Source organism: Meleagris gallopavo, chromosome 8, assembly GCF_905368555.1.
Source record: "Meleagris gallopavo chromosome 8, MGAL_WU_HG_1.1, whole genome shotgun sequence".
NCBI lineage: Eukaryota > Metazoa > Chordata > Aves > Galliformes > Phasianidae > Meleagris > Meleagris gallopavo.
In genome coordinates, this window is record NC_139411.1 from 8,461,902 (window position 1) to 8,486,743 (window position 24,842).

Consider the following 24,842-nt stretch of genomic DNA (forward strand, 5'->3'; position numbering starts at 1 on the left):
TGATACTGCCTGGATTCCAGGAGCATCCTGGGGACCCTAATCGTGGTCCAATGCCATGCTCCACTGGTACTTCCCATGTACTTGGCAAAAGGTCTGCATACCAGGAGTGTCTGCTTGCAGTGGTACTAGCAGAGCAGCAAGTGCTTTCGAACCACGCCATGCTCTGTGGTGGGATTTCCAACATCCAAACGTTATTGACTCAGCCCCTTTCTGAACACTGGGAATAAGGCCAACCTGCACTGGCATGAGTGGTCAACGCTGCCCAGCATGTTGACACTGGAATAGAGAGATGAAAGTCACACGTGGGGCAGCCCCTGCTTTGCATTTTGGTGCAGATGTACACAGAGAAAGGAGCGGAGGCAGAGCTGAGACGGTGGGAAACTTGGCGAGAAGGAGGGCGTCTGTTACTTGAAATCACTCTAAAGCACATTACAAATCTGTTAAATCATTGTGGGTTACCCTGTATTTCAGAGTAAATTAGTAACTTTTCAGAGGGAGTGAAGAAACTACCACTCTACTTTTAAATAATGAAAATGCTAAAAAACCTACACTTAACAGCTCTAAAACTGCAGCAAGTCACCCACCAACACCCACTCCTCTTGTCAGCAGGCTTTTTTCAGCTTTGCCTATTATTTGTGTGAAGTGAGAGATGTTTAATATTTGCTGCCCTTATCTGCTCAACTTTAAAGACCCTCTAATGTTACAGTATGTACCTGGGCCACTGACCTCTTTCCCCACAGCACTTTGATCTAAGTAACAAACACAGAGTTTCCAAAATCATTTGGATTCACTGGCTCTGAGTGCATAGCTGTAAAAAATCTGCTTTAAGATTAACATCCAATTTTATTCATGCCTGAGGCTTCACCACAGCATCTATTTTTGTAAGATTAACAGCAAGATCCCAGTTCTCCAGAAATGTAAAGAGTAACAGCCAGTTGTAAAAGAAATCTGATATTTCCTAATTTGTCCTGCTCACATTCAGGAAGGCATATTTTCCAAGACCTTCCAATGACGGGTGTAATTTCTACTTGCATTTTTGTACTCACAACATGAAGCATGTATATTAATCCTTCTGCCTCCCATTCACTGACATGCATTTCTGATGAAATTGTGAGTGCCAAAACACACTAGCGCAAATCTCACATGTGCAAAGTATCCCCTGAAAGACAGCTTTTACTCTGGAGGAGTTAAGGAACAGTCATCTTCCTGTATCTTGCACAGAAGCATCTTGGATCATCTAACTTGAAAATGCAAGTACATAAAAGGAGCACTTAATATTCCAGCTAATCCATTTTAAATTAATATACATGCAAACATTTCTTTTTAAATTGGAATCTGAGGACAAATTGGGGGCCATTTTTAACTTTAACAGCAGAATAAAAATTGCTTTAAATAGTGCCTTTGGTATCTGTCAATTAGAGCTATTGCACTGCTGTCAACTTGCGCTCCCTTAGTTCCAGCTTTGCTCCATCCTACACAGATCCGTACAAATCAGTTGTCTCTTCCAAACATTCACTAACCACTGGAAAGTGAAATTAATAAAGTGTGAGAAAAGCTGACTCATAAAGCTGACACTCCTGTGCCCAACAACTCTGGGTTTCTCCCCTCCAGCTAGCTATTTGAGATAGACAGGCAAAGTGGTAAGAGATTATCAAATTGCAACTGTCACTCCTGACAAAATGCATCTGAATGCTGGAAGGAATTTTAGGTTTTAAGCTAAAGCACCATCCCAAAGAGTTCCTCAGAGCCTGTCAATATCTGTACCTTGGATGGAAAGCTACCACTGAGTGCAGTGCGTCCAACATATAGAACCTGCCATGAAATGAAGTTCTTCGTAAGAAAGCTCATCTCAGTCTTGGTTGGTAACAATAACAAGGAGACAAGATGAGACCATCAGTCTCAATTGTGAAGACAATGTTTTCCTCCCATATTATTCTATCTGTCATGTTCCCTTCAGGTTCCAAAGGAATCCCTGTCTCATACATCATTATTTCCCACAAAGCTTGAAAGCCTTCAAGGGGGGCTTCTTCCTGCCCACTGTACCAGCCTTGATGTCTGAGTACCTTCAGAACAGTGACAGAGGCTTCCACCAGCAATAAAGGGGAACATCTGCATACCAATTAAACTGCTGAGCTCTGAAGAGTTAAAAAAAGAAAAAAAAGGAGAAAAAAGCCTTGAAAGTAAATCTGAGCCAAGTTCTAATTAATGCCCTAGGCCCCGATTCACCACAGCACTTAGGCATGTAGTTAACTTTAAGCACGTACTAAGTTCCATTGAAGTCAAAACACAGCATCGAAGAGGCAAACTACATTAGCACAATTTAATACTCTTCGGGGTAATTAATCAGCCATAAAAATTAACTGTGAGAGTGGCATTCCTTATTTTCCTTGCTGTGATAGTTACAGATAAAAATGCTTGGATGTGGCTGGAATAAGCAAAAAGCAATACCTTGTTTAGCTGTCTTGGGCTGCTAAGTCTTACAGTTGTAAAGACCAGTCCCAGAGAGCAGGTAGAGGAGCTGAGTTCTCTACACATTACAGTCTTGCAGTCTAATGTACGTATCATCTACCTGGCAGAGGCACGCAGGCACTAAAGACACAGTTCTTGTCCTGGGGAGCAGTAATCTAAGAAATGAAAAGAATTGGCAACAGATCAGCAAACCATCAGGCAATGGATGGCACATCAGAGACAGTTTTATTTTTCTCTATAAAGAAGTGTTTATTCACTGCTGTGCATCAATGTTATTTGTGATCAGAAGTGGCAAGGAAAGGAAGCAAGGAGGGTTGGGTAAAGCAGGGAAGCAGAGAGCACATGCAAGTTTGTGACTACTGGTGATGTTACCAAGAGAGGCAGTCAGGCAGAGCTATGGAGAGGGCAGCAGTGCTGATGTTTAACGGGTAGGTAGACTGAAGTCTGGTCCAGACCTAAATGTGAGCAAAGGCTTAACTCTCTTCAATTTCAGTGGAGTAGGACTGAATCCTGCAAAAAGGGAGCTCACAGCACTATCTCCAAATAGCTGAATAGTTCCAGGTACATCCAGACTTTTACTCCACCTAGTAAATACAGCACAGTGCATGGCTGCCAAAACTGCACCACAATGTGCAGGCTACGTTTGGACTGAACAAGGTCTTCAAGGTCAGTATAACTGATTTTTGAGCTCCTGCTGACTTCACAAAGGCATGTGTACAACAAACCATTCTGTAAACCAGGATGCAAGGAGAAAAAGTAATCCAAAAACCAAGGAAAGTTTCCTGAAGTATCACTAAGGTTGCACATGGACCTATGAAAGCTAGGAAAGTAAGAGCAGGGGACATAAACTCCTGACTGACAATACTTCTTTGTCTCATGCAGTATGAAAACAAAAAGAATAAAAACAAGCCCCAAAAATTAGAATGCCATGAGCCTAAAACAAAGTACCAGCGTGACTTTGCAGATTAATTTTGAATTTCCTTGCTTTCATTGGTTTAAGAGCCCTATTGTTACTCTCTTGTTTCTTTAATTGCAGACACTAAAAATTCTTTTATCTCTCAAAGTCCTTCAAGTCTGTTATATAAATATGTAATTAAAGCCTCTTTCAACTGGGTATAATTTACTCTATAGTTTACAACAGCTGCACTAGAGCTATTACAGTTTATCATTTAAAAGTCTAATTAAGGGCTTCTTAATTAGTGGATCCTTCAGTCACTAGACTGTGACTATGTAAAAGATGCTTGGCAGCTATCGCATGTTACAAATCTGCATGAAATGTTTGCCTGAAAACAGGGTATGTGCAAGTCCAGAAGCACATTAACTGTCCCAATAGGTCAGCACATCCTAATGCGCAAACCTCCACATTAAGGCTATGCTCTCATCTCCAAGTGCAAAGCTTGTTTGCAGACATCCTTTCCCCTCGTGCACATGTTGTGGGGAACCACTCCAGTGTCCAGCGCAGGGGCCAGACTGGGAGGCCATCCACAGTGGCTCAGTGCCTCCTGCTGCACCTCGCACACCTTCCCACGATTTGCTCTGCCACCCAGCTATAACTTCCAGCCCAAGCTGAAAGCTGATTCTGTTCCCTGGGCTCCTCATACAAACTCCTGAATGCAGGACAATCAAGCCTGGAAAGGACTACTCTCCACCTTTTCCTGCACCCTTTCCCACAGCATCTCTAGAGCAGTTGCCAGCTTAGCTGAGTTGAGCTGCTGTGCCAGTCCTCTCTGATGTGGCAAATATCGTGTTCAAACACACCCGAGAGGATGGGGCTGTGCCTGCTGGCTGCTCACGCTGGTTCTCACATGGCTTGTCAAGTGCTTTCTTCAGTGAATGCCATGTCTTGCTGTTGCCACGCTCTCCTCAGCAGCTGTGCCGCATTCAGTGGGAAGCTCCTCTGCGGTGCCCAGAGTACTCACATCACTAGGAGGAGGAAGGGAGATCCAGTTACTGCCTCTCACTTATAACCACCAACACACATTTCTCATTAATCACCACTAAATTAGCAGTCAGTCACTGAGATCTTAAGTGCAATCTCTGCCCAGGGATGGTACTGGAACTCCGTCATCCTTCACCTCTGGGTGGCACAGTGTGGGGGAGCAGTCAGTAGAGCTATAGTTCATCTTTACAGGAATCGCTCACTGGAACGAGCTCATACCAGCTCAGAGCTCTCAGAACCTACTGCTCAGTGAGCAAGAGCTGGTCCAGATTGTACTCTGGAGCACTGATGGGCTTTTTACGTTTTCACCTCCTTGTAACACAGAAGATCTGCTACAGAGGGTCAGATTTGGGGCCTGCAGTCTACAAGAGCATTGCTTTAAACAATACAGTGACAAAGGATGAGTTCTTATTGACTGCAGGATAATATAAATCAGCTATTGAAAACCTGTATCATTAGCACTATTGCTTTCCAGTGGTAGATAGCTGCAGTAACGGATTGGCCTCTCCATCTCATCCTCCCACTGGAAAACAACATACACAGGACCAATCAATAACCTGATCTGTAAACGTGTCAGGTGCAAATATCTCCCTTTCTCAGAGGTTTTAAAGACTGGATACTTTTGCAAAATTTAGGCCAGGCAACAAATTGCTTTGGATAAATTGTTATGGTTATGGTGGAGCACAGCATTACCAGATCCACCCACATTGTTACACAGAAGTTTTAAATAGACAGGGAATAAATTTATTACATGCATTCATTACTTTATGGGGTCAATAGCTCAAGATGCTCCTCTGCAATAGGAAAAGTTCCATTTGAAAAGCACTTTTTCTGGTATCCATGTTGTTCAAAAGCCTGTCTTCGACAGGAAATAACTAGATTATTTCAGCATGGGGGATTGCCACTAATTTCTATAACTGAAATCCTAAAATCAAAACCAAAATCCACTGTCATTGCTGGGGCAGGATTTCCTCCTGTTGTATAACAACATATTACCCACTTAATTTAGTGTTGCCAAATCTGAAATCAATGAAAACTTCACACGTCACGGCCTCTTTCTGCACATAGACCCAAGGAAAGGTTACAGAGTGGTGTATGTGCCTTCCCTATGCAAAGGTGGAATCACTTTTACTCCATCAGCATCATTAAAGCATCCACACACATTTCTTCCCCGACTCTGCTCTCATTTGCACAGTCACAGAAGGGATATATTTAAGACTCTAAAGCAGGTCAGAAGGAAGCTGAAGCACAGTTATGGCCTGTAGGGATAGCCAGGGACCCAGGAGGCAGCAGCTGTGCACTGAGTTGCTGTGGCACTCTGACTCGTGGCAGCCATTCTGAAAACTTGGACTTTCTGAAAGGTGAGCTGCCACCTTTGGAGAACCCTTTTTGCAAGCAGCCTACAGAGTCAACTGGGAACTTTACAGGGACAGCGTATTTTTTTGAGCTGACTTTCCTAGAAAACATTGTTCTCCTAATTCCTGGAAGCTCTGAAATCCTTAAACAACCTTTTAAACTGGTCCCTGTTGTACAACACTTAAACTACTCAGCCCACAGGGCACCGATGCCCATTTTCTTCAGTATGGAAGTTCAGTGGTATCCAGAGTGATGCTATTGAAAAGGTTTTCTCAGAATTCATTTCTCATTGACTTTTGTGACACAAAAGCATGGATAGCCCTTCAGAAGAGGAAAAGGCCATAATAGTGGAGTGGCTATGCTCAGGTGGCTAACGCCATATAGAGGAGGAAAGGCTGGAGAGAATTGCTGCCACAAGTGCTGAAAACAGAGGAGAAAATAACATTCTGCTTCAAGGCTAGCAGCTGACTTGCCCCAGCCCAAGGGCTGCTGCCCAATCCCTTGGGCTGGAGCACCTGTTGCAGCCCTATAAGGCTGAAGAGGGGAGATTTATATCACAACTGTATTTACTTTGCACCAAAAGAGCCCACAAGCCCTTTGATCCTTATGGATTTGAAAGATCTGGTGAATCAGGGGCAAATTTGGTGCGTTCCAGGATGCACTCAAATGGGGAGACTCCCTATGAAGAAAGAAATGAACCCCTCTGGCAATCAAGAGACCTCTTTTTGACGGGGGCAGGATCATGGATCATCATTTTATTCAGTCCTCAGCCATTCCACTCCCTGTTTTTGGGGGGTTGATAAATGAAAACACACCAGAAGAGCTCAGTATCTTTCAAAACATCTCCATTTCACCAACCTGTTCCAACCTCCATCACAGATCTTTCCTTGTCAGCAACTGTACCACCATGATATACCTCTACCCACGCACAAATGCACTGGTTTAAGGTATGCACTGGAATCTCTGTTGAAGGAACAAGCAATCATCCCAGAGACTGACACAGCTGCTATTTGCATGTAAAAGAGGAAAAGAAGGTGCATGACTGAGCCCAAATTAGCATGAGCAAAGCCTCCCACCACATTTGCAAACTACAGCTTGCACAGTGGTGCTAATAGAGGTGCACATTTTCTTCACAAAGAAAGATTTCTACCTCAGCTATATGGAAACTTACCTAACAGTGGTTCACAGAATTTAAGATCACATGAACTTCCAAATCCCTTTTTCTCTAAAATGTATAGAGTGCTTGAAAAAGAGGAACACGGTGGATGTAGAGTGAGCTGGAGATGCCCAGGTTTAATTTTGTCTCCGCTTCCAGCTTAATTCCTCAAGCTAGCTACAGCAATGAGAGCAATATTTTCTAAGGCCTCCATCATTGTACCCCTACATTTTTGAACATCTAGAAATATTCACAGTGCTCAGCACACTGAAAAATTAAAACAAACAGGACTGATGCAGATCAAACTCTCCATGTCTCACTTCTGTCCTTTGGGAAATGAGGACTACTAATTTCTTTTTCACAATCGGTTCTTTCAAAGGGATGCTGTGGGGAATCATTTATGTCTAGAAAATCTTGCTGAAGACACACACTTCATTAAGTGTAAGATCTCTGGATTTTAGCAAAATCTATGGCTCTTCCCATGGCTGTGTACACACGCACACAAACATCCATGCCTTTGCACATACCTACAGAACCATAAGCAGATAAGTGGCCTCAGCAGACTATTTGAAGCAGAGCACTTTTATTAAGAACTGTCCCCCAAACCGAGCTGCACTTTGAGCTCTCGTAGCTGAGAAGTTACAGACTCTCTTTACTTTATCATCATACTTTTATGGAAGCTGTTGGAACAGTTTGGTGCCTCCGCTATTTCCGCTATAGCTTTAGCTCCTCTGAGAGACTAGAAAGAATAGTAAATGCAGATGTTAATGGTAATAAAAATCAAAGCTAAGCTCTACATGAAGAGAAATAAATTCCAAAATGAAAAATTCGATTATACAGTACCTGTCTCCTGTCTTGACTTTCTCATTATACGTAGAAATTAACCCTGTCATTAAGTACTTTGATCAGGCTGTACATAAACAGCTTATAACGGCATGAAATCTACCACAGCAAATAGGCAAATGAGCAAGGGGAGAAATACTGACATTTGGGGCTGCTGTCAGACATCAAGTGCTCCTGCTCCCTCAGGGCCAAACTGCTAGAGTAAATGGGGTTACTCCAAGGATGAATTGCTCCCTCCTGGATTGTGCTAGTTCTAGAAAGTTTCAGTAATAATATCTAAGAGGCTATCATTTGGAGATTAGTAGCATCTTCTCAAGATCTTTGAGAGATGTTTAAATGTGGCTGTGGTAGCTGCTCTTAGGCTAAAACTCAGCATGGAAATTCCGAGCCATGACAGAACTGAAGCAGTACGTGGTCAAACTGGTGCAGGTTTCCATTGCTCAGAAATGAGGCATGGCATCATTTCATGTACTCCAGGTCCAAACATTTGTCACTTAATTTTGGACTATTTCCAGGCACAAACACATATCATAAACAAGTTTTCTGGGCAATTTAGTTTATTTTCTGGTTTCTTTGTTTGTCAGGATTCTGGAGCAGAAATTGCCTTCTTCTGGGACACATTTAATTCAGTGTAACTCTACTTACTTTTGTTACTACCTAGATTTCTTGCACAAATAGATTGTCACACCATTAGAGGTGGTCAGGCCAACAGGGTCTCTTTCTAGCTCTGCCACTGGCCTGCCGTAAGTCCCTTACCGTCTGTGAGCCCTGGTTTCAAGTAGTCATGTCTGCAGTCCGTTCTTCCCACTTCTTTTCTCAGAAGACCCTCAGGGTGGAGCTTGAGGGAGGGTGGCCAGGTACAACCTCTGCCCCAGAGCACCACCTGGGGGTACTCCATTTTGTTTAGAAAGTACAGCTGGGCTGCTCCTCTCTGTTCTCCTGACTGAGCCACTATGGGGCTTCTGGTCATTTGCCACGTACAACAGACACAGATGTAACGGAGAAATCCTGACCCATAGAGGAAAACAGTTTCCCACCATACTCAGTTCCAGACCGAAACAGCTCAGATAAAATATCATGGATGCTTTGTAGCTTCTAAGCATACTGTTCTCACTCTATAAACATGCCAGTTAGGTGCATATAAAAATGATCCCTTCCAGATCCACAAATACTCAGGTACTCCTTTCTGTAGACAACTGTGCAAAGAATACAATAATGCTACCCATATATATGGCTACATACAAGGCAAATAATAGTACTATTTGGGATGGAAATGGAGGCTTTGACCCAAGCTACAGTGGGCAGGAGTCAGGGAGCATGATAAAGGTCTGTAAAGGTGAAAGGATGAGCAGTCACTTGATAGCTGAGCAGAAGTGGGAGGGCTTGTAGTAGATGGGATGGTAGGAAGGAAAGGCACTCACAGCAGACAGCTGGCAGGGGATGGAGCTAGCTGGAGGCAGCATTTTTACATCTGGCTTTCATGTACTAGACCAAACTCCTTTAACACATGTGTAGTCCCTTGTAATAAAGCAAGAGACATTTCTTTTGAATTTGCAGTTACTGCTCAAATTCAATTATTTAAGTACTGCCAGGTATTTTGCCTGCACTAAAAGTTGCAGAAAGAGTGTACCTGAAACTTCTGGCAAATCTAGAAGTGCCTAATTATCTAGGCTGCAAACACACATTACGAATACTAACTACCAAATCATCATCATTTGACACTTTTACAATATATCAGCTTCCTTTCTAAAAATAATTCACTATTAATAGCACTTTTATGTAGCTAGCAGCAAACCAGGGATCTCTCACAGATCCCATCCCTGAACAATGCATTCATGCATCTCCAAATTTAGCAAGGAAATCAAATTTCAACTTTAAGTTTTCCGGTGATTACTCTTCCATTGACCTGCTCAGCAGTCTGTTTGCTCCTGCTGAACCCAGTGACTGAATCTTGCCTTCACTGGCACGCTGCAGTGTACAGAACAATTTAAGGACTGACTTACCTGTAAGTGTATGTGCTGCTTTGGTGATCAGTGGAACCACTTAAATGCACAGTCAAGGATGCTGTAAACGTCCCTCTGGTAGCTTGTGCCAGCACCTGGGAATGCTCCCTGGTACAGCTTTGGAGCTGCTCTAGAATAACTCACAGGTAATGCACCAAAACATATCAGCCTGGAAAAGTGTAAACAAGAGGAGCAGAAGCAGCTACAGTGGAACCGCTTTTCAAAACACATTTAATAGCTATTAGGAGGCAAGGCTGGCACCTCATTTTAGGCCTAAAACCAAACTTGGGAAAAAAGGCAGTTGCTCAGGAACCCTAGATGAGTAGCAGGCACTCACTGAGGGTATGTGAAGAAGCTGGCGTACCTACATGACTTTCAGGGGATGGTGAGAATTGTAGTTAAAATAAATGAAGCTTTATTAAAGGTTTGCTTTCGCTAAACCTTTCTTCCTGCTGTTAAACTGGATTTAAAGCAGTGTGATAACTTTATTTCACTAATTAAAAAATTCCAGCCAAGAAGAACAGCTTGTGTCTAAGTGCAACTGGATCTGCCAGGTATGAATGTCATACTGCTCCAGAGCAGGAAACGCACTAAGCCCCTCCTGGCAGAAGGTGAGGCCTGGGCCAAACAGAGACGCTCATGTACAACTGTGATAGTCAGCACCTGCAAGTGTCATTGATGCCAATGGTAATGGTTGGTGCGCAGCACCACTGATGCTTTGTCTCTGTTAGAATGATTTCTTAATCATGAACTCATTGATTACATTATCAGTGTAACAAAGCCAAGCCCTTGCAGTGAACTTGCTTTCAGCCCTCCCACTTGAAGTGGGGTACAGACGTGCGCTCCCCTGTATGAGATGATGTATGGACTCCAACCACACATCTGAGAAGCTGATATCTCACAGTACACCCTCAGCATTCCCTTCAGGGAAAACTTCTCCAGACAGCTGCAGATTTAGTACAGGTCACACCCAGAGAACATCGCTTTGATAAGTCCAGGCTTTCCTGTCTGAAGGCTGGGGCTAGAAGAATATAGGCTTACAGAAAAGCATGCTAAATGCAACTGCCTTCAGGAGGCAATAAATGTCAGGAAAGCAGTACACGAAGTATTTCCAAGCAGAACAATAGCATAAAGCTCCTTAGAACAAGGTCTGACTCCCTTGCATGTTTTCAGACCTCAAAGATGTAAAGGCGTGAGGCATGGGTACCTACAACATCCATTCTCATTAGCCATTGTCCTACTGCTCAGTCACTGCTCTCCACTGCTAAAGAACCAGAAAGTCATGGAGAAATATTTCTTTCCCATGTGCTCTCCAAAGACTCAATAATAAAACAAGTAGAAAGAAAAACAGTATCACCTTCAGAGTCTGTCCCTATTACAAAGTTCCTCACTTTATGAAAAGCAACATGGTGTAGCTGCTACAGCTACTTCCATGTACAGCCATTCTTGCTGAGGTATCTTCTCAAAGATTCAGGAATCAGTTGGAGATGGGGTCTGGCTGCCCTCTCATTTTCTCAGTAGTCCATTTTTGCATTCAAATTTTGTGATTTGTTGACTTCTGATTGCTGGCTAGGAAGAACTGATAGTGACATGGCACAGGTTTCTTTTCAAAATAAGACAATCTTGCATTTTGCAAGTCTCTCTTGGTACTCTTCTGCACCAGAGACTTCATTGCTAGTAACTTGAGGCAGTGACTGTAACTGAACAGTGCTCTGTTGAATTTCTTGGAGTGGCAGTGATTTACACCCAAAGATCCTGCACACCATTCCAGCCATTACTTTGTATATTGTGCACTCTCCTCCCCAGTAAGATTAGGTATTATGACTTGGAGAACAGAGTCGCTATGAACAAAGATGGTATTAAAAGAGGGATGCTTGCTTGCAAGGTGTAAAAATGATTCCTGGCTTGGGCACTTGGTTCTCAAGTAAACAGCCTGAGGAGGCTGTCGAGGGAGAAAAGCAGAAACTGATAATTCCTTTCTGCAGAATGGGATAAGAAAGAACTGTGCCTCTAGAAAGGGCTCGCTTGATAAGACTCTTCTTTCATTTCCAACTGCTATAATAAGCTGAACACGCCTAAAAGAACAGCTCTCAAAATCCTCTTGGATTACTCAAGAAGCACATATTAATAAGTTGTATCAAATCACAGAATCATGGAATGGTTTGGGTTGGAAGGGACCTTCAAGGTCATCTAGTTCCACCCCCCTGCTATAGGCAGGGACACCTCTCTCTAGACCAGGTTGCTCAAAGTCCCATCCAGCCAGGCCTTGAATGTCTCCAGGGAAGGGACACCCAGAGCTTCTCTGAGCAACCTGTTCCAATGTCTCACCACCCTCATAGTAAAGAATTTCTTCCTAATATCTAGTCTAAATCTACCCTTTTCCAGTTTAAAGCCACTGACTATGATTGCGGTCTTTTTTACTAATTGCATTTCCCAAAATCACAGCCACAAATGACTGGAATTATGACAGTAACAGACTCAAAAACAACACTGGAACAAATACTGTCAGCAGCCATGAGCCTCAGTTGGGTGAGAGAGCTTACAGCATGAGCCTGTCCTGTCCAGCCACTGCTGCAGCCAGCACTTGCTCCTACAGAGCATCACATTACTGCAGTTGACAACTTTCCCCTCAGCTGCTATTTAAATCTGGCTGTAGGCAAAGGAGACTAAATGAATCATTAAGAAAAGTAACTCCACGTGCCATGATTGCTGGTGGTCACTTTGATGAGGTTTTTTGTTGGTTAGATTTCCTCTGAATCAGGAATCTGAATAGTAGAGACTATTTCCCAGCAGAGAGGAAGTTTGTCTCTGTTACCCAGCAGCAGTTAAAAGGCTGCAGGTATGAAAGGAGCAGCTGTCCAGATAACACTGCAGTATTTAACTGGTAATTAATACAGAAGAAAATAAGTCTTGGAACAACTCCACTTTCCCTGTTTTACCATCATCACAAATCAAAAGCACATTCAGGTAACTTTTGTCATTGACTCCAAGTAAAATGGGAACTAAAGTATTTGCTGATCTGAAATTGTTCATGCTTAGCTTTTAAAATGCTCCTCAGAAAGCACCTGACAAGCAAACTTGAACAAAACTGCTTTTCGGGAAATCAGCGGAATGTTTTTTGAGTAACTGGTAGAACAGAGGTACCCACAATTTTCCTAGGAAATACATGAAAATGAATTAAATAGCTCCAGGAGCAGATGACCACTGCAGCCAGGTTCCTTATTCAGCTGTGCCCAGAGGCTGGATTCCTTGGTACCAAGGGGGCACAAGCCGTGACTGACATTTCCCTGCAATTGTGAGTGTCATGACATCTCTCTTCTCTCCACAGCCACTCTTCTCCTGGGCCTATCTGTCCTACGTGCAAGCACTTAATTCACTGATATTGGTCAGAAAGGTATTTCCATCCTTCTGCCAAATTTTGATGAAACGTGAGGATATTCAAAGTTACATAGAAGAAAGGGCACACTTGCTCTGGTGGCAGGATTTTAGCAGTGTGTTTAGAACTCCCCAAACTCTTCAGCACCTGTTTGGTTGTTCACCTGAAGAAGAACTTCATCACGCCTCCACAGTACTGAGTGTTCTGGCGTGAGGTCCCATAAAAAGGAGCAGGTTCCCACAAATCCAAGGCCCAGCCATGTACTACAAGCCATTGGGTAGGAACAACCTTTCTCTGCCAAGGGAGGCCCTCCTCCCAGTGCAGAATGGATCAAAAGCAAGGCACAGGGCACTTTCATATGGACAAAGGCAGAGATGACATTCTCATCCATCCTTTTATGCATCATGCAAAACCCAGCTACTTGTGAGAAGAGTAGACTCTATCCAGCAGCCCACTGTCTCCCTCCTGGCAGCTAAGCTTTTCTAGTATGGCAAACACATAAAATGAGATTTCAGTGTGGGCAAACGGGAGGCCATACACAAGTCTAGAAGTAAGGGAGTTTATTTCTTACTGACCAACTTGATAGCAGAAGTGCCATGGTCATTCTTTCTAATTTCAGGGTCCCTTTAAATAAAGTTCCACTTCAGAAGCCAAGCATGAAAGGAGAAGAATGAAAACTCTTTGATAGATAAGATATTACAAGAGACTGGCAGAATCTTGGTAGGAGAATGAAATAACACTCTGGATACTGTCATTGAAAACAATAATGAAAGAGTACACCATTTTCTTAACTGAAGTACTATCAAATCTATGTTACTGCCGCACAACATATTTTTCCTCCAAAGGTGCCAATTTCAAGCTATGACTATTGATCTCTACCTAACAGTCAAAATTAACTGCACTACAAAGGAAAAGTGGCACCAAATCGTTTGAGAACATCAAACAGTAAAAAGCCAATGGGGTCATATCAAGGTCAGAATTTGATGAGTAGGGTGTCAGAAATTTAATCCATTTTGTCTAATATAATGTATAGAGCCAGTATTGTTGGTTGTTGGTTTTTTTTTTCCTTTCTTTTCTGTAATTTTTTAAGCCAGCTTCTCTGAAAAAATATCACAAAACCAGACCTCAACTTTTTCATGAACTTTTTTCCATGACTGGAGAGAGAAAAGATTAAATGGACTGAAACACAGATGGCAATTATGCCTCTGTTTATTTCCTAATGAGTCACAAGATTATTTTTTGCCTTCTGCCACATCATTTCAGAATACAAGAAAACCTTATCTGAAGGAGACTTGAAGAGACGAAATAACACTGTTAAAAATCCCAGTCTAACAAGATTCTTATTGCATTAAAAAACCCAAAACAAAACAAAGAAAAAAAACCTTTAACCATGAGTAAAGTTCCATTCACTTAAAGTCACATTCAGAAATGGTGGGGAAATTTTACCATCAAATAGTGAACACAGTATCCATCCAATTCAACAGCGGTCTCATTACAAAATATTCAAAAACTCTTATAGTGACATGCTGCATTTATATTTCAGCATTTGGAGGATATTATGTTCAGAACTTTGGTTAGAAAAGGCTTCCCCTTTGCCTCCTCACCAGGTTCTACAATGTCCATTCGCTCTAGCAACCCTATTTGAGTCCATATTCCCCCTCAATGCCCAGAATATTCCACAGCCTCAGAAACTCGACTGAACTCACACTCAAATGAAACCTGGATCCAGACAGCCTGGCTACCTCCCATGCTAGAGGCACTGCAGCTATGAGCACCCTGACCAATCGCTGGTTGGCCTTTCAAGCTTGGCTGTGGTCACTTTCTTTTAAAACCCATTTTGAGTAATTGATTTGACTGTGATAACACTGTCTGCTTCTCATATCACAGTTTAGTAATTAGCATACTCATGATAGGAAGCAGAGTTTATATATTCATCAGGTCAAACCTATGTCTCTCACCTCCACAGGAGATGCTTTAACCACAGGGCTTTGGATAGGGGATTCCCCTCTTATCCTACTGAAATTGGGCAAGAAATATTCTGGCTTTGATGGTAAAAAGGTTGAACATTCAGCCCAGTGATTTGGAAACACAGCAGGAAGAGGTGAATCCTTTGAGGGCTCTTTCTATGTTTTTGTCAATAACTCGGGGTAGATAATAAGGATTTGGATCTTGTCAGGAAGAGTTCGATTGTGACCTCGTGCTTCCTATTGGAACACAAAATATGCAAAAGAGGATCCATTTTAATAGGAGAGCAAGACAAATGCTCCTCTCTGAAATAGCACAGCCTCTGTGCAGGAACGCACTGACTTTCTGAAGTAGTAGGTACAGGTACCTCTCCTCAGGACATGTGTGGTGCTTCAGAAACACATTTGCCCTCAGGATATTTCTTTCTTCTGGCTCTAGAAGACTTCCATTTCAGCACCTGGGGAGTCTTCACATTTATCTATCTCAAGGAACTTCAAAGATACGTACAACTGGTGTGGCCAACATAGGACAGAGATAGGTTGGATAATTTGTTACCTAAAAATCTTCTAACAACTTGGCAAGGCTGTTTTGGAATGCAATGAATAGAACAGATTTTGGAATGGTGTGCAATAGAGAACTGGTTTTAGAGAAACGCTGGGTTCCTATCAAAATGACCCTTTTCATCTCAACTGCCTGCTTTGCCTAAAAAAGGGAGCAGAAATTTCCAAAATCCAATAAGCATTTCAACTTTCCAGTGACTTACTCGAGTTACGGCCTGGATGTTACATCTTTTGCAGACCAATTCCTGCATCTGGACTTCAATTCCAACACGCATTATTGCCAGAGGTTCCCATGATGTATCACAACAGTGCAAGAAGACAGAAAGCTATCCTTCACATTAAAAAAAATACTTTTTAAGGAAAAATACCGTTTAAGGAAAAATCATAAGAAGGTTTGGGTTAGAAGGGAACTCAGAGATCACCTTGTTCCAACTCACCTGCCATTGGCAGAGACCCCACTATGGGAAAGAGAATGGATTTTCACCTGGAAGACTTAACTTATTTAAGTCTTAATTATAATAAGACTTAATTATATGAATGAGAGGTGGGAACTAGTCACTTTTATCTTGCTCTTTTTCCCCTAAAAAATCTGCCTTTTTTCACAGGAAATAAAATATTTCCAATCCATTCTAAATACCTAAGTATTCTCAGGCTATGTTCCTAAAGAAATGAGATCTAGTTGTCAACACTGTGTGTCTATTTATCTGTCTGTACTCAGCTCTGCATCCCTTCACTTTGTGTCCCATCAGTGCCTTTAGAAACTACCTGATACAGGGAAGGGAGCAGGAGCAGAGGGTGCCGGGTGGGAAGAGTAAACATAAAAATCCTTAGTTCTGTCCTGTCATTTTGCAGCCAAGATATATTTGTACATGGCAGGTCAGTGTCTGAGATTTGATAGGAAATACTGCCAAATGATAGTGTTTCTTTTCCTTAAAAACAAACAAACAAACAAAAACCAGTTGCAACAGCTTATTATTAGGAGTAGTATCACATGTGAAACTTTCAGTTTCACTACTTACTTATGTGACGTATATACCAAATGGAGAGGGATCTTACTAAAACCTTCCAGGATGACTACCCTCATGCTAGTCAGTCTAGACATATTTTAGCAAATACAAAAATGTGATTATAAGGAGCTGCTTTTCTGACTCAAATAAACAGAAAAAAAAAAAAAAAAAGAAAAAAAAAAACCTACTTGGAAAAAAAAAGCAACAGGTGAACATTAAAACATAAAAACAAGCATATTTTGAGATGGTGAAATGCTACAATATAGATTATTGAGGTAAAGCCACTGAAATTCCAGGCACTTTTTCACATGTATTTAAAGCATCTATTAAAATATATATTTGTCTTAAGAAAAGGTTTCTATATAATCATAAGTAAGAACCTAAGTTAGCTTTCTAAATTAGAATGGAAACCAGTCTCATTGACTTCTGCATAGTATTTAGTTTTCTATATTTCTAACTACTCAGTTATTGGGTTTTTATTGTCTGCTTAACTACTTAGCCTACATTATGCCTCGTTTTAAAAATGTTTCATTTAAGTGAGTTGAAAATCGCTGATTTCTGAAACTTTACTGCATAGCTTGGAAAAAGGATCACAGAGTATGTGGCACAGCCCTAGGGAGAGATATTTGAGTTAAATTATATACATTTGTCTGTCCAAGAAAAGATTTTCTATTTGTTTTGAATATATATATACATACATGAATACATTTAGTCCTTTTTCCCAATTCCTGGTAATTCTCCTGGCTTAGTTTTAACATATATATTCCACAGAAAAGGTAAAGGTTACTGGAGTATTAATTTTACTTCTGTATGATACTGTATGTTTTCAATTAGGCTCACTCCCACAGCCATTTCCATATCTAGCCACTTGCTCTTATTTCTTGATAAGTGATAGCCCTTATCAGGAAGTCGGGGGCGAGTCTGTTACTGCTTTGAGTAAACAGCCTAAAGGTCATTTTAGATGGTGGCTTTTGACGCTCTTGGTTCAATAGCCACCCACTAAGGTTGTCATCAGTAAGTTTAAGTTAACCTCATGGAAAAATAACCTTTCAGTGGGTCCTCTTGTCTGTACAGCAGAGCAACCCACCGTAGGCACTTAACAGTGGAACAAGGAAAATCCTATTAAGTTCATCTCAAGACTCTTGACAGAGGCATTTGGTCTGGGTCATGATCCAAGTGCTCTAGGTTTTCTCTGAGGTCTGCCAAGGTTATGGCGAAGTATTTGAGTTAATGGGGTCTTTCAGTCACAGTGTGTCCACATGGGTGCCACAGTTCTCCTAGCAAGTGCTCAAGGACCTCTTTAATGAGACTTCCCATCCCAGAAAGAAAACACAGGAAAGAAAAACATCCTTGCTACATGGACACAGATGATATCTGCAGGCATGGCTATGTACACTAGAATATGAAGGCAGAAAGCCCATGGTTAACACTGTACCCCCACCCAAGCTAGGCTTCTTCAGGTTTTGTTTCTTTTCTGCAGGTCCTGCAAGTAGTAATCAGAAGCAAGAACACTTTTGCCAAAATAGATGCCTCAAGTGCTGGAGGGTGTTGCCAGCACAAACAGCCAGTGAGCCTCCATGAGTGAAAGGTTGCTACACCAGTGACACATCTGGCCACCTTTTCCTACACACCTCTCCAGCATGAAAGCAGGAAGAACCCATTAAAAAGACCTAAAGATACTATCATCCTGCAAAAGAAGTATTGCATGACTAGGCCTAAGATCTAGAGTAAAGGCCAAAGTACCCACAGGGTTGATACAGCAAATACGCCTTGCAATGATCCCTCTACAGAACTCATGCATCTCCCTCAAGCATGACCACCATCCCAGGTAAAATCCAAATTTTTATCCAAAATAATACCTAAGACTCTTTCAAGAAATTTCTCATAAAGAAAGACTATTATCTTCTCAAAATTAGATACCTCAGGCACCAATTTATGCATCTGAAAATAAGCATTTCAGAGGTAGTAGAAGAGAAGTTACAGCAAGGTACCTCAGACTCTCTCCATATTCTCCAGAGGAAAAACAGTCACTTCAGTAACGGAGGCACTATGCTGGAAGACATGGTCTGTGTCCACTTTACAGAAGCAGAGAAAGTACAGCACAACCAAAACCTCCTTGTCCAGATGGAGAAAGGTAAGTCTGAGTTCCTCCTGATACACCAGTGTTGACTGTTAGTTAAAAATGGATTTAATAAAGCAAGGGGGCAGGTTGTGCTGATAAACTATCTCCACTTTCCAATTATGAGAGGTACAGGCTAGTACATATGTTCATAAACTTCTACATGAAGTGCACCACGTATCATCTTTACTTCTGTGAAGCTAAAAAAAAAAACAAAGAAAAAAAAAAAGAAAAAAAAAACAACAGAACCCTGAAGAACAGATGAGGGAAGATAGCAAAAACATGCATATTCCATAAAGATGTTGCTCCCTTTTCAGAGTCAGGCACCCAGACTACTGCACCCACCAACCCCTTCACTTCATGACATGCACAAGACAGTAGCCACCAGAATATCCTGTTCTTCCTTCAGCATGCTTTGTGGAATTTAGCTGCTGTAACTGTGGCCTCCAGCACCTCTCTCACTTCCAGCATGGGCTTTTCTGCTGCCTCTAGAGAGGAAATTCCTGTTTTTTACAAGTCATTCCTAGCACAACAATTCACTGTGGGTGGCATCACCATGTAGGGACTAATAGATAAAAAGCATGGAGAACAGATCCCATTGCAGGACAGATCCCATTGGTACTGCTCTCTTTCCCTCTCTCTTCTCCATGGCAAATAGAGCTCAAGGCTCCAGAGGCCTGGCCTACAGAAAAGCTGTCAAGCCCAATTTCCATTGAGCCTGACACGATATTGTATAGACACAGGGCTCCATTTTCTAGCATATAATTTTCACTGTGCACTAAACAGACAAGAGAGTGTGAAAACTCCCTTTTTTGGGTTTGACATTATCATACATACAAGAAAGCCATCTGTAGTTTTCAGCTTCAGTTTTTGCTCCAAGTTGGGATCTAACAGTTACTTTTCCCAATGTGTTCCTAGTTCAGTCTACTCCCTACTCCAGCTGCTTGCCTGCCTCTGCAAGCAACATCTGATTTCCAGCACAAAAGCGCCTGAGTGCTTATAATCCCAGAAGACGTGCTGTATCACAAAGCAGGGTCCTTGAGTCCAACACTTAACCAAAAAGGGTATCTACATGATAACTGCGCAGCCCCAGCACTGCTGCATCTAAACAGTAGAATAGCACAGCTGGGACTTCACGACAGTCCACTATCACAACCTGTCATATCTTTTTAGTAAAAAGAATCTGGATAATGAAAATATAGGCTGTATTTAAGCAATAATACCTTGTAGCATGTCTAGCAATGTCAAGTGTTTTGAGGAAGGGGTTGTGCCTCTGGCTCTTGCCCTCACAAGTCAATTCCCAAGAGTCAAAATAACTGCCTTAAAAGTCATAATTGCTATTCTCAACAGTAAAACAGATATTTTTCTTCTAATGTACCTTTTACCATGCTGTAAAGTTAAACATGGCTTGCATGTTACCATGGATATAATTTCACATTTATAAGATTGGTCTTCCTGGCAGCTAAATGTCTGCACAGAAACAAATAGAAGAGCAGGATTATATTTGGCATTTTGCTCCATTTGTGATAACAGCTAACTAGTTGTTTTGTTTGTTTTTTCTATCAACAAACTTCTGATTTTACTGGAGTTTCTGTAGGAACAGAGTTCATCTCACTGGCATGGAACACATTATGACTGATTCTCCAGTTAGTGTGAGCAGAGCACTGAACTCAGTGGCACTGCAAGAACCAGGGCCATAGTATCAAGGCCCAGCATGTTTACATATTTGCCATGGCTGCCAGAAGACAGCACATAAAAACATGCTTAATCTCTGCTTGGTGAAGAGTCCACTCCAAACGCAGAGTGCAGAGGTTGAGTTGGAACTTTTATTCAAAGAAAGATTGTGATGGATTCTTAAATTCAGGCACAGTGAAGTTAGGTTTTCACTTGAGGAGAGAGACAGTTTTATTCAGTGGGGTCCTAGAAAACTTTGCCCAGGAAAATGGAAATACTACATTCATATTAACTTGAAATCAGCTGCATTCAAGAAGAGAAGCTAACCGAGTGAGAACAAACTGCAGATTGATAGAAAGGTGAATGCTGCCAGCTCAGAAATCTCAGTGCCTCTTTCTCTCCCAAACTTAATTGCTTGTGCCTGTATCTACTTTAAAAAAAATTGTACATATTCCTAGCCCTAGTGAACAATTTCTGTGGCAAAAGTTACCTTTTCTTCAGTAGGACAAAATTTCACTCTGCAGTGAATAAACCCAGGAATAGCTTTTGGCTGTTGGTTGGTAACAACTCAGATGCTATTGCTAGACCTGAAAATAAGATGGAATTGCACAGACCAATCTGGGGATTACACCACATTATGCCCCTCCAAATCACGCAGCCAGAGTGTTTACCTGTGTCTGTATGTTGCTGTCATGAAAAATTCAGTACCTATTTCAGCATCAGATACATATCAGTTAAGCTTGACTTCAGCTTTTGAAGTGGGTGGAGAGCATCACCACCCCTTTCCTGTACTGAAGTCTGCAACAAAATTGCATTTTACTCACAAACAGATCTGTGGTTCTGTTATGTTGACTTTTTTAAAAAATAATCTCATTGGATAGACAGCACCAGCAAGTTTCTCCACTCGGTGGAGTGTCTTCACAGCCCTCCCACACAGTGAAAATGACTCAGACAAAACTACTAAATTAAGGGCATTGGTATTCTATGTGTTACGCTGGTGTTCATACAAGTAATGCCTTAAACAGTAAATTTCTGAATTAAGCGTTCAGGCAATCTTCTCCGTGCTGCATCTGCCACTGAAACAGAACTGCAACGAAGGTGGGCTGAGAAGGAGGCTATTTGGATCATGGTTTGGGTTGTGTTTTGGCTAGAGCTAAATGTGAATTTCAGTGAGGTTTTATTGCGTGTATATATATGCGTGTATCTATTGAACTAATACCATGATATTTGATCTTAATTGATAAGATTGTGCAAAATAAGCTGCCTTGGGAGATTCCCTTCGTCTCAGGCAAGAGACTGAAGGCTTTGACTCACAAACGGGGATGATTTCTCTTGGGATGACTACGCTGATTCCCACTTCTCAACATTCATCTCACCCATCTGCCTGAGGTTCCCCTACTGCAAGTATGGCTTGTGAAACAGCTGCTGAACTGCTAGTTGCAATTCCACGCAGTCAATTAAATTGGCACTTGTATAATTCAATATAAAAGTACATAAAACTACTGCAATTTCATAATTTGCAAATCACACTGTACCTTGCAAGCAAATGAGCCATCCCTGCAGCAAGGGCAAAGTCCTCTGTAAGAAAGCAGAGATGGAGAAATAAAGGCAAGAAGTTTTATGGCTGTCACTCAGAAACCAAGGCTTTGCAGTGAGGCCAGCCTTGTGGTCACAAAATGGACAGAAAGTCCCTGGCCACAAGGTAAGCAGAAGCAAGAAAAAGGAAGGAAAGGGAGAAGGAAGAGGATAGCTAAAGCACCTTCTCAGTTAGGACAGCCTTTCCTCTTTACTTGCCAAAAATTGCCAATGAATTTGTGAGATCAAAGTTAGGCCAGAGCAGAGCCAAGAGAACATGCTTTTTTTGGCTGACCACAATTCCTGCTGAAGCCAGCAAGAATTTTATGTGGGTATCTCAGGGAAGGATATAGAAGTACTGACTCATCTATTGATGAACTCTGGCTCTTTTTCTGTTTGTCAGTGGTCTGCAAAAGGGCATGGTTTTCTTAAATGCTTTTGTTTTTGAAACTGCTGTATAACCTTTACAAATATAGCTCATGATCTGTTACTCAATTAAAACCATGCATTGCCTAGGAGTGACCTGAACTGCTCACTTTCATTACATGCTCTTTCTTCATTCCTCACCATTGGAACATAAATCTTTAATAAAATTAAGTCGCAAGAAGAGACTCACAGATAATGTGTTGCAGTCTCTAGAAATGCTTACACTGGATGATTTGCACTATTTTTACCTGGAGCATCCGGAATCCTTGTCTGAAGTTCTGCAGACCAGAAAAAAATACTTCTCTTCCTTGGGGACAATGCAAAACATGTTTTGTATGTACACCTGCTCTAATGCACATTTCCACAGTTCAGTGCTTACCTTTGCCCTTATTCCACCTGAGAAGCAGGGGTCTTACAAGTCCTCCCAAAGTACTAACTTAAAAATCCATCCCTAGAGGAGATGTGAGGCAATTATTCAGTCTCTTCCCTTGCTCTGAGGCAGAATAAGTAACTTAGACCATATCTGAAAAATACCCGACATACTTGTTCTTATAAAAGTTCAGTCAAGAAGATTCCACTTTATCCTTAAGCGACCCGCGCCATGATTTTATTACTTGTGCAATTTTTCCCAGTTCTCAAACCTTGTCTATTTACCTCATCGCCTCATTAGGATATTTGTCCAACCAGGCAACTTTGACTGGGTGAAACTACCCAGTCTTACTATCTAGATTTAAATTTGTAATCTAGTCAGAGAATATAACAAAGATCAACAGATAGAAGTTGAGATAACAAGAATGTCTATATAATATCATAGAGTCATAAAGTGGCTAGATTTGAAAGGGACTTTAAAGATCATCTAGTTCCAACCCCCAGCCGTGGGGTTGAATATCTACTGTTATCTACCGCTCATTCTTTTTTCCTTAGCTAGCTGACCAATAAACTGGGAAATCTCATTATTTTAATATTAGTTATTCCTAGCAATTAGATGTGTTATTACTTTACAATCTAATTCTGTATAGACAATCTGACAGTATATTCCACCATCTGTCAAGGAATACAAATTGCGTTCTTAAGTAGATTTTCAGTTTTACTAACATTCCCCTCTTTAGACCCGCAGGTAAGCCATCCTTACTAAAACTAAAATAACTTCCTAGTAACTTCTACACCGTGATACATAATGCCCTCTAGGTATTTCAAGACTGTGGGACGCTGAGGTATTTGCCAGGCTGCATTCCCAACCATTACCTAGCTGAAGTGCCCACTGCCACCAAGGCTTGGCTACAAAGTGCATACTTCCAACTGCTCAAGAACTTCTTTTCATTCTTCCCAGAGAAGTGGCTTAAATTATACCCACCCATCAAAGAGACTGCTCTTTTTCTAACTTAGGTCTGTCACATTCATTCATCAACTTCAGAAGAAGTATGGATAATCTTCAATTATATTACAAACACTTCATTTCTCCAAGCCCATCCTTCTAGAATGAGCTGTGCTGGTACCCCAGTCCTATGACTTACCCCTGCAAATTTCTAACAGGCCAATTAAGTATTTGATTTGGTTCTATGCTAGAAGCTTAGGCTCCGTACACATTTCTCACATTTGTATTTGCATTGTCCTCTTAACCTTCCAAAGATACTACTGTAATCTTTTCCCTGTTGACTTTCAAATGTTGTTACTCTAAGTGTTTTGTAATTTTTACTTATCTAGGTAACTTTTGCACTGGCTTCTTTCAAAGTGAGCACAGAGCTGCCTTCTCACTAGGCTGATGAATGGTGCAGACTCCTATTTCTTCATCACTTGAATGCCACCTCTCCCCAGCAGGCCTGTGTAAGAACATCTGCTGTTATGTGGAAGGGGGGATTCTCTCCTGTCAACACTGAGAAATTCACACCCTCACCTTCAAACTCTGACATTAGCAAGTGCCAAAATATTTCATTTCCACGATTTGACGAAAAATGAAATGTTTTGGTAATCTTGAATTGAAACATTTCATTTCAATGGGTTGAACCAAAGCAGAACATTTTATTTCGACCCAATTTGACAAACGATGCGTCTTATCCATCCAGAATGAGGCTTTCTGACCAAGCTTTTTCCCATGATCCACCAGTAGTGCAGGTAAGAATACAGACTGCATTATGCTGTTGGTTAGGTAATAGAGAGCTGGGGGTGGCTGTAAGAGATAATCAGAATACAAAGTCACCTGTCCCAAAAACACCACAGCAGTTCAGGTAGATCGTTTAGGCTTAATGTTAAGCAACAAGCTGCAATCTATCTCAACAAACTGTTTTGAAATGGGTCATATTGACTCAAAGCAAAATATTTCAGTAATACCTTCCTTATAAGTCCTTAAATCACAACTTCACAGAAACTTTGCATA

At 41.5% G+C, this 24,842-nt stretch overlaps 1 protein-coding gene across 14 annotated transcripts in view; it reads right to left on the reverse strand.

Annotated features, from left to right (window-relative positions):
- RTKN2 (rhotekin 2) overlaps window positions 1-24,842 on the reverse strand; it is a 189,808-nt gene that overhangs the window by 132,693 nt on the left and 32,273 nt on the right. For 6 of the 14 annotated variants that reach the window (XM_085229325.1, XM_085229324.1, XM_085229326.1 and 3 more), the window contains 2 exons: window positions 4,228-4,392; window positions 2,449-2,624 (listed from right to left, as the gene is read on the reverse strand). The exons of 3 other annotated variants lie outside the window; for them this stretch is intronic. The gene's annotated coding sequence lies outside the window, so the exon portion shown is untranslated. Of the gene's footprint in view, window positions 1-2,448; window positions 2,625-4,227; window positions 4,393-9,766; window positions 9,936-22,002; window positions 22,046-24,842 lie in introns of all 14 variants that reach the window. 5 more of the 14 variants (XM_085229328.1, XM_085229327.1, XM_085229332.1 and 2 more) reach the window with 4 other exon arrangements.